The sequence below is a fragment of the Protopterus annectens genome, chromosome 8.part0 (assembly GCF_019279795.1).
Source record: "Protopterus annectens isolate FY-2018-M chromosome 8.part0, PAN1.0, whole genome shotgun sequence".
Classification (NCBI taxonomy): Eukaryota; Metazoa; Chordata; order Ceratodontiformes; family Protopteridae; genus Protopterus; species Protopterus annectens.
In genome coordinates this window covers 1,483,513,110-1,483,524,753 of record NC_056741.1, presented here as the reverse complement: position 1 = coordinate 1,483,524,753, position 11,644 = coordinate 1,483,513,110, and positions in this window count along the sequence as shown.

The window sequence follows — 11,644 nt, the reverse complement described above, 5'->3', positions numbered from 1 at the left end:
GTGTGTGTGTGTGTGTGTGTGTAAACAATTATTTAAGGTGTGCATTTGATGCTTGTTATGGTTTTAGATAGACTAAGAATGTATTAAATGCGCAGTCATTTTGTTTTTTTGGTCAGTTTGAAGTATTTTTTAATACTGAATATTTATTAGCCATGGTTATCATAGGCTTATGGTGCCTTTATTTAAAAATGAACTGCTGAATGCTGTTTATTATTCTGATGACATTCTTAACTTATAGAACAAATTAAAACATTAAATTGCATTAAAAAATATTTACTTCCTAGGAGGTAGTACCCACTAGCATGTTTGTTTTTCTTTTATGATAGGTTGTTGTTATTTCTAGAGACTACATCTGTCAAAGGATGTTGTAAGAATTGTGTCTAAAAATATTCTAGTACATTTGCAAATTAGCATGTAGGTTTTTCTAAAAGTCATTTGACTTACAATCAGAGTTACGATAGACTTGTTTAAAGATATTAATAACTAATACATGTTATTTGATGAATAAAACTCTTCTTTTGAATGATATGCTGATCTTGGTGTCATACAAACTGTCTCCATGAGAGAGAGAGGATAGCATGTTGATATTTCTTAATGCTTTTTTTCGGGTTATAGAAGTTAAATATTTTGAAAATAAAAACAGCATGATTGACTGGCTACCCATTTATAGGTAAGAAACAGTAGGCTATCAGTTATATGAATACATAGACTTCTAAAGTCTATTTCATAACACCTTGATTAAGTAAATTTTATCTACTCACTTCCTAACAGTATTAGACATATCAGGCATCTTCAAGTTTCTGGAGCAAGACTGTACAACTATGATTTAAAAAAGTTGTAAGTATTGTATTAGAAAATAACATAAGGAATTTCAAGACAGGAGAATATAAAACATATATATATATATATATATATATATATATATATATATATATATATATTTTTTTTTAAACATATATATATATATATATATATATATATATATATATATATATAGATATAGATATAAAAACTAAGGGTAATGCTATTCAACGCCAGAAGTCTCAACCTTGAAATGCACACACTCGAGGCCCTCCTCAGCATGAAGAAAATCGATGTTTGTGCAGTGATGGAAACCTGGTTCAAGACCCAAGAGAGCACCCCAGCACTGCCAGGTTACAATTCATATCATACCTTCTGGCCTCAGTTACTGGATCGCAGTACAAAGGGTGGAGGTGTATCCATATTCATCAAGGATACCCATATCTCCAGGTTAGTAGTGCAGCATGATGCCCAGAGATCATCCATGCGCAACTATCAGCAGGCAAAACCACATTTCAAGTCGTAGCCAGTTATAGATTGCCCACCATGTCCCAAGATGCTCACTCTGCATTCCTTGAGACATTGGAAAATATAAAGGTCCTACCCAACACCATAATCTTGGGTGATTTCAACTACCCTGGTATAGGCAAACTACCAATGTCCCAACTCCTATGCTCAGCGATTCATAGAATTTATAAATTCAAATGCCCTTGAACAACTAGTATGTTCCCCCACTAGAGGGGACAACATATTGGATTTAATCATCACAAATATGGGTGCCCATGGTACCACACCCGTTATCACTCCCTCCTTGGTTAGATCCGACCACAAACTGATAACCCTGGACATCCTCACCCCTCCACCTCCCCCAGTCAAAGAAACCATAGTCAAAAACCTTTCCAAAGCAAACTTCATACTACTTGCATCCGAAGTGGAAAGCTTCACTATTCCCTTGCAGAAGGATAATGATATCCAGGATGCGGAATCCTACACCTAGGCACTCTATATGCATCTTCAGGATTGCATGGACAGTGCTATCCCAAATAAAACCAAGACTCCTTCCTCAAGCAAGAAGAAACTAGTCTGGTGGACCCCGGTCATAAGCAAACTTTACAATAAAAGGAGGAGACTTATACAAAAAAAGGCCAAATCTCAAGTAGAAAAATCATCCCTGATCAGCATTAGTAAGAAATTAAGGGCCCTCATCAAGTCAACTAAAGCCAATTTTGAAGAGAAAATTGCCAAGGGTGCCAAGGATAACCATAAGGCCTTCTATGGCTACATCAAAAACCTAAATGGCAATGCTCAGGTCTGTTCTGAGCTAGTACAAAATGGAACAAAATACACTGACCCTTCTGACATTGCCAACATATTGGCTGACAGGTTCAGTGCAAATTCCCCCCCACCACCACCTACAGGGCCTATTACCATTCCAGGGGATTGCGTAAGTCCAATTATTACTGATACGTTGGTTGACAAGGCTCTATCTAAAGCTAAAAACACTGCCTCCATGGGACCAGATGGTGTCCCAGGCTGTGTCATACGTAAGCTCCAAAAGAAATTAACCCCGCATCTTAATACCCTGTTCAGTCTCAGCCTCTCCACAGGATATGTGCCCATAGAATGGCGCATGGCAACGGTGGTCCCGCTACACAAGGGCGGGGCCACAACTGACCCTGGGAACTACCGACCAATAAGTCTGACCAGACTGATCTGTAAGGCTATGGAGTGAATCATTATGGAACTCATAAATGGTAAGATTGGGAACCTCCAGTCGCTGAACCCCACAGAGTTCGGCTTTGTCAAGGGCAGATCATGCCTCCTGAACCTGGTAGATTTCTTTGAGACAGTTACTCAGGCTATAGATAAGGGAAAGGAGGTACACACAACTTACCTTGACCTTGCTAAAGCATTTGACACCATTCCCCATTCAGGTATTATTGATAAGCTCACCAGCCTGGGCATAAACCCTTACTTCACAAGATAGATCGCAAACTGGCTCTCAGACAGATCCCATAAAGTAAGAGTAGCAGGATCTATGTCCGAATCCAGACCTGTAATGAGTGGTGTGCCTCAGGGCTCTGTCCTGGGGCCCCTCCTGTTTGGCATATACTTCTCAGAAGTACAGGCAAGCACGGAAGGGCTGTGCCTGACTAAGTTTGCGGATGACTGCAAGCTGGGTGCTATAATAGCGTCTCCAGCCGACATGGAGATCCTCCAGAAGGGCCTAAATAAGACTGATGCATGGTGTCAAAGCCATGGTCTCAAGCTAAATGCAAAAAAATGCATAGTAATCCCCTTTGGAAAAAACAGAGTACCCGCAAACTACAACATAGGAGGTAATCCCCTGAAATCGGAAGAAGAAATAAGGGATCTAGGGACCCAAGTAGATAGTCAGCTTTCCTTTGATAACCATGTTGCCGAAGTGGTTAGAAAATCCTTCTATGTGACCCATCTGATCACGAAAGGGTTCGCATCAAGATCTAAGGATGAAATGGTGCCCCTCTACTCTTCCTTCATCAGAGCCATTATTGAGTACAATGCACCAATTGGAATGTACCTGGCTAGACATCTCAAGCAGCTGGAGAGACCACAGAGGTACCTAACCAAGAGGATTACTGGCCTCAAACAGTTGCCCTATGCAGCACGATTGAAAAAGCTAAGACTGTTCTCTGTTGCATACCGCTTTCTCAGAGGCGATCTCTGTCTAACGTACAGAGCCGTGCCCAACCCAGATTTGTTGAACATGCTCCAGCTTAGCAAAACCAAATCTACTCGAGCTACATGCTCTAGGGATCTAAACCTCAACACAACAATTAATAGAACATGCTGGAAGGGTAGATTCCCTTCGCAGAGACTTCCCTTACTATGGAACAGGGTCCTGATCTACATAAAACAGAGCCCTTCACTTTCACTCTTCAAGAGGAACCTTGATGAGTGGATGGGTAACAGAAAGTTCACACCGGGGATCACACCAACAGTACTATTAGATAGGGGCCAAGGGTACTAGCTGCTAGGACAAGGGTCTAGGAAACTACTAAAGTGGCGGTGAATACCGCGCAACATGGCTGGGCTAATATATGCCTTCGGGCAAATAGCCCAGTACCAACCTATGAACCTATGAATCTATATATATATATATATATATATATATATATATATATATATATATATATATATCACATGAGGGTAAGGCACTTTCCCATTGGATATTTCCAGCCTTTAGTAATATAATGTTACAGTGGCTATAGAAGTGGACCTGCCAGTTGACAAAACGAAGGAAATCAATATAATAGGTTTATTATGATTACCAAATAGTGCGAGGTGAATCAATATCTGTAAAAAAAAAACATGTGACAAAATGTTTAAAGAAAATGCTATTGAAGGTAGGAGGGATTACTTAAAATGCATTATTAACAAATTCAGATTTGTAAGGAAAGCACTCTAAAGCAGGAGGGAAGTAATGTTAAGTCATGTGGGAAAATAATTAAAAAAACAAGACACTTGAACAAAGAAATAGAAAACTGATGAAGTGGAGGGTTAGTATCATTTTTTAATACAACTGAACAGGTTAAATACATAAAATATTAGCTCTAAATGGATAAACTTCCAAAAAGTGGCTGGTATTGTCAGTGGTAATAGAAAAGCCTTTTTAGGAATGTATTGGTAATAGTACATAGAATAATTTACAATCAAAGATTTTGTTAAAGATGACAAGGTATTTTATTTAGTCAGAATAAATTATATCATTGAGCTTTTTGCATAATAGTATATAGCAATTTATGGTAATAAAGGATCTGACAGCTACCTGTTACAGTATGATATCTTTGGTGGCATTAAAATTTAAAATGGTTATTGCACCTTTATTACAAAGGACAGTCTCATTACACTTCTCTTTTAATTATATAGAAGAATGTCACTCTTATTTTATTGGAATGTCAAACAAAATCTACAGATATTAAAACACTACTTTCCCACCAATGTATCTGAATGACACACCATGCAATGATTTGAATCATAACCTCTCACTGATCATGGCAATATGATTGTGCACTTTTCTGCTGGAAAACATAGCCTCTGATGCTCTAATTTCAATACATGTTCACTAAGAATCAGATAGACATCTAGGTGATTTTCTTATCACACTGGTCATCTGGCCAGGAAGTGTGAAACATCACAATCAGATGGCAAGAGTAACCCCCAGAGCGCTGTGTTACCATTGCAGCACATTTACTTTGTCACAAATCATAGGAGACTGAAGCATATACCTATTTGTCCTCAAAGCAGGAAGGTAGGGAAACCTGCTTCCTTAGAAGAAGAGTCTGACATGACATTAAATAAGCTAAAATACTGAATGAGTTAACTTACCATTGTGCCTTTAGAATTGACTCTAAGAGCATGACTGCAGAAGATAAAGTAAACCTTTTATGAAAAGTTAATGGCTCCCTGCAACATGGCAGTTATTGCTTTTCTGGCTAAAAGTTAATGGCTTTATTGATAAAAGCAAATTTAATGTTGACATCTCTCTCTCAATACTGGTCAAAAGCATATCACTGATGAAGGGTTTGCCTGCGAGTAGCTTTCATAACCCGCCACTTTCAAACCTCAGGGCTTCTGATAGCACACAGGACTGTGATCCAATCTCTATTTATTTATTATTAATATTTGATTACCTGGAAAGTCTGACTGAGTAGAAGTCCATTTTCAGCGGATGCCCAGGGAGAAAAGCTCCAAATTTTTACAAAACATTTTAAGAACAATAATTTTACAATCTTCTTTTTTTTTTCAATTTGATGTTTATTGAAATTTTTGTACAAAGAAGAATAGAAATGGCATGTACAAATGTGTATTAGTAATAAACAGCTGAAAGCATTTTCTAACATTATTTACATTTAGAGTGGCATTACACACTGTAAGAACGTAACCCAATAAAACCAATTATATAGTGTATTTAAAAGGATGTTAATTCACTTACTTAATATAGAGCTGTAAAATAAGCCAGTGTGTTGGTTAATTGAAGTTTTCCAAATTTACGTCAAGTAGTTTACATTTCAATGGTTTTTAACAATCAAGTTACTTAGGACCCAGAGAACAATTGTTTAGCACTGAGTATCTTCTAAAACATATACAATGAAGTCAATATATTTACAAGATATTTACAAAACTAGTTACCACATAAGTAATAATTTACATTTGTCCTTTTCCCATTTCTTTATCTCAACCTTTGACTTTGCATTAAAATGGCCTTAATAATTTTATAATCTTGAAAAATAAAACAAAAACATTGCAGTTTAAATAATTATAACAAATTAGAGATAATTTAAAAACATTAGTTAAGAATCGATACGTTATATGACAATCATTTAATATTTGTAGAAATTTTAGACAGTTTGCAGGAAAATTAAAGGTAAGTTAGTCTAATACAAACAGGAACTGTAATAGTGAAAAACAGGCCTATTGTGTATTTCGACAGAAAGTCAGGGAAGAGAATTTGATAGAAGTAAGGAAGTAAGTGATGAAGGGAGAATAAGGAGGCATAAGGAATGAAAGGGTACTTGTACACATTTAGGGATATATTTTATCCTGGATTTGAGCAAGAACAGAGCCAGATTTTAGCTCAGAAGCCTTTCACAGTGGTTTTGAAACATGGGGGGGTATTTACCTTGGATACAGGTAAGGAGTTCCATGTCTTAGCAACCTTATAGGAGTACAGACAATGCCCAGCAGATCTGATAGTTTTGTATACAGACAGTAGGTTTTTGGTCACTGGATCCAATGACCAATTGGGAACATAGTCGTGTAGAATGTTTTTAGTGCTGGACAGGCAGATGGATGCTGGGTAATTTTATAGGTTTTAAGAAGCTGTATATATATTACTTGATGAGGCACTTCTAACCAGTTAAGCCTTTTTAGTGCTATGCAGTGGTGAAAACCACAGTAGTGGTGCTGCTGTAGCATTGTCGCCTCACAGTAAGACGCTGTCCGGTTTGATTCTCATCTAGAGCGTCTTCTGCGTGGAGACATGCGTGAATGGGCGTACCTTCGTAGAAGGTTGTGCGTCAGGCCTGGCAAGCCGGTACGTAAAAATCAACTGCCAATCATTAGCGGACCGGAGTTCTGCTGTGGCGAACCCTAACCGGGAAAAGCCGAAAGATACAGACAAACAGTGCTATACAGTGGTGGGTTCTGAAAGGAGTATTTGCTGCAAATTTAGCAACTTTGTTATAGCATTGTTCAAGTTTTGATTTTGTAATACCTGGAGGTTAGTAAGGATGGGGGAACTATAAAAAAGTGTGGGGAGGGATAAGTATGGGGCAAATATTGTTTTAGTTGCATCATTGAGAAGGTTTTTGGCTCTGTAAAGAATCCCTAGCTTTGGATGAGTTATTCTTATGCAGTTTTGTACACACAGGTCGAATGTAAGATTATTATCCAATATTACCTCTAATAATTTGCTATCAGAAATGGCTTCAATAGTTGTATTATCAAGTGAGAGCACTTTAAATGTTATTGTTCATCAGATAGTGATTTTGGGAAAAAGTAGTAGTTTGGCCTTTTTTGGGTTGCGCGTGAGTTATGAGTTAAGAAGCCACATTTCAGTGGCTGTAAATGCTTCCCAAGTAATTGTTTGAAGTTCCATATTGTCAGATGTCCAAATGAGACTGGAATCATTGGTGTATTGTATTGGGGTGTCCTGTTGTGTGGATGTAGAGAAGGTGTTGGTGAAAATCTTAAAGAGGACCAAGGATAGAGGGTTGTGGTACACTGGTGGTAACTAGGAGTTAAGGAGAGAGTGTAGACTGCCATTTTATTGACTGATACCTATTGGACAGGTAGCTCATGAGCTACAGAAGGATGGCCTGAGAGACACCTAGTGAGGACATTTGAAGTAGAAATTTGCTGTGACAAACTTTGTTAAAGGCTTTAGACTTTAGAAATAAGGAAGAGACTAGTTTGCCATTATCTCTAGCTTTATTGACAGTATCTATATAGGTTAAATAGCAGAGCTAGTACTATAGGAAGGACAGAAGCCATGTCATGTAGTGGATAGGTGTTATTCCTGCAGAAAATAGTCTAACAATTGTTTTTGAATATGTTTTTCAAGCATTTTGGTGAGGGGAGATAAGATTGTTATAGGTCTAAAGTTATTATTGTCTGTTGAATTTCTTTGTTTGTGCAGAGAGATAATGTCTTTTTCCAGGGAGAGGGAATGTTGGATTCCTGGATTTACTTATTTATAAGGATTGAGACTGGATAGGCAATGCTATTGGCTAATGTTTTTAGGTGCTCCCTTGGAAGGTCATCAACTGAAGAAGAGCGCAGTTTTGGTTTGCTTAAGAATAGTTTTATATAGGATGTGGGCACAGGTTTGAAGGTGAAAGTGGATGTGATGATATGTGGCTATTGGGAAGGTTGAGATTAGATGCTGAGGAATTTGTGGTTAGAGAAGCTATTCTATCCATAAAATAAGAGTTGAAGTGTATTGCAGTTTCAAGCGGTGAGTTATTGATAAAGGGGTTTCGGTTGAATTGTTAGCTAGGATGTATGATTTCTTTAATGGCTGTCCAATTTTTTTTTTGGGGGGGAGTTGTGTTTAGCACTATTCTGAAAGTCATTATAGTATAGCTGCTTTTCTTCATTTATTTGCTTTATAGTATAACTGTGAAGCATTCTAAAGTTTTCAAGATACTGAGGTGTTTTAATATTTTTGCCATTTTTCCATTTTTTTTTCTCTGTTCCACATTTTTGGATAACCAAATTACTGTATTTATTTTTAGTCTCTTCCTTCCAGGAGGTGCAAGGCTGTTTAGCATATTTAGAAAAGTTGTACTGAATGTATTTACAGCATTGTCTAAGTTGTGGAGTTTTGGGACATTCCAGTTACTAAGTAATAGTGTTGAACTTAATATTTCTGAGTTAACTTTGGAAAGGTTGCATGTTGTTTAAAAATATGCTGTGTAACTGGATGTGTGAGATGTCTGGTCACATAGACTGGGAAATTATTACTGAGAGAGTCTGCACCTGTGTTGGTGTATTTGCTATGGTCTGATACTAGGATCCAGTCTAATAGGGAATTTGATGTCTTGCTATTATGTATGGGTAATTAGCTGTGTGAAACCATATAAGTTCATGACAGATATAGGGGAGTTAGAGTTTATGTCCAACCAATTTACATTCATATCACCTAGTAGCATTTTTTCTTGCGGAAATGTTACGGATATTCAATGTACAATATCTTCCAGTATATCTGTGTTGTTGCCAGAAGGGATGTAAAGGACAGCACTGCATATTTATTTATAATTGTTTATTTTGAGGAAAGCAGTTAGAAGCTCTGCTGAACTGCATTTTGATATTTATTTACTGTAAGGGGGGATGTGGTAGGTGCTGAGAAATATTAAAGCCAGGAAGTATAACTCCGGTATCATTCATGCTGGGTTTAATCCAAGTTTCAATTACAGCAAGAATGTTAGGCATGTAGTTCAGCATTTTGATCTCTTGTGCTTCTAGCATTTATTGCAGCAAAAATTGGATCTCCAGGGTTGGAGACTTGCTGCTGTTGGGTTAGAGAATTGTGTGGGAGAGAATTATCTTTGTGTACATTGTGATAGGTGGGTCCGGGATTAGAGTGTATACCTCCTCCTAGAAGGATTTTAATGTCCTGGGAAATTATACATATTTGTTTTTGGAGACTATTCTTGCACTTAATTTTGTTTTGGTTTGAATTGAAGTGCAGTTAATCAGTTGGTATTCAGAATAAAGGTAAGAGGCAATATTAAATAGGTTTATAGCAATGTTTTGAGAGCTTAAGGGTGGATAGTTGGTTGGACAGAGCCGGAGAGATGTTGAGGCATATTATTGAGTCATGGTAGGATGAAAGATGGCTCAGTAAGAGGACAAGAATAGAGGATAAGCTGAAGAATAGTATAATTAAATACAGAAATCTGTATTTTATAGATGCCAGGTAGTGAGGAAGTAGCAATGATGAAGGAAACAGGAAGTTGCAGGACAGTAGGAGATATCTTAAGTTTGAGATATGGAAGTAAAAAAAAATCACTTGGACTACAAAGCTCAGGAGGTGAATCTTGACAACCATGTTGAGAACTTAACTTCCAGGGTTATGATCGGAAACTCTAGGTAGTCCACGGAACCTTATCTGACCCCCATTCCTTTCAACTGCTATGATTTATCTATAGTGCTATGATTTTTGTCTACAGATTTAGGCTTACTCCTCCAAGATTTCCTGATATTTCTCCATTTCTTTGGAAGAAAGCTTTTCCAACACACTGTACATACATCTTCTTAGACTGGAAAGGCCGTTCAAAATCATTTTTAGTGAGGGTTCCTACTATGCCTCTCAGGTGTATCTCATTATGAGGAACGTTCCTCATTTTGATTCTTCAACTCCATGTTCCTGACAGTTCCACATTGAGAGGAGTCTGTCTGTCTGTCACACACTCGGTGTTATGATTTAAACTGATATCCATGGTAATTACTAAAATTGATCAAAAGAAAATAATGCTCTGCAAGTATATAACAACACATGAAACCTTCCTGCGATCTTACTAGCTGAAGTTGTTTGTAAGCTGTAGCAGGTGGTCCACCTTTTGCCCACTTGTCCCACATTATGTGAAACAGTGTTCCACATTTTGGAGATGGAAGGATGAGAGTTCTGGCTTCTGTAATGCAGAACTCAATGTGCATTATTAAACTAATTTTAAGATAAGCTGAGGAAGCAATCTGTTGTTGTGGAGTGCATACCTTCTTTCTCCCATTATGCTGTTTAGCTGCTTAGTCCAATTTAAGATTACTAGGAGCGGAGCTCTCCTGACAAGTTGTTCTTTAGGAGAAAGAGCAATTAATTCTGTATACACATCCAGTCTTTTGCTGGACACATGCGTGCACCAAGTGTTTCTTACTTACAGAGAATAAGCACAACTACAAGATATTCGGACTCCCCATAATTCAACTATAGAATGTATTTGGAATCTATAAAGGAACCAAAGGACAACTGGTTAAAAATAGTCAATAAAGGCACTGGAAGAACATGCCCACTATGTAGTATACCTTTCAGTTTACCTCATTATGAGGAATGTTCCTCGTTTTCTAAAAGTCCTCATCCTTCATTGCTCCATATCGAAAAAGTCTGTCACACATTTGTTGTTAAGACGTTTTTAATGAATGTCAGTGGCAAATAATGCTAAGTGATATTAATTCATCAAATGAACTTTTTAAAAGTATAAACTAACATACGTTTTCCATTCTGCAAGCTCCCGAGTTGGAGTTATTAGTAATCTATTCTATACAGTTGTTCCTCCACGTAATGAGAGGTGGTGCTCTACTCACCAGGCTGATGAGCAGAAGTTCTAATCTTCCCCATAACCCCTCCTGCCAGTAGATGAATATTTAATTTTGCATTGCACTTCGCATTATTTGCTACGTGTACAATAAGACACATTTGTTATTGCACTGTTTCTGTTACTTTCACTGCCATCATACTGTGACAAGTTTGTAGCTGAAAAATTAGTCACTGTCCACCTATCTACGACGGAATGAGTGAATAAATAAATAAATTGCGTATAGTTGCAAGATGTAGACTGAACATTTATACCCAGTTGCAAGTGTTTTTAGGTGCATCCAGGGAATGACTCTTGACAGAGTCTCTTGTGCTAATTGAGAGTGGAGGTCAGTTTCTCAGTTTTACCCAGGCCTTTGAGTTGTTGCGTCTGTGTATTACTATGAAAATGCTTAATTAAAAAAAAAACAGTGGGCTCTTAAACAGTTAAAGTAGTTGCTGCCCCAAACGCTTTGAAACGATAAAGATAGTACTGTTCAAAAGTTATTT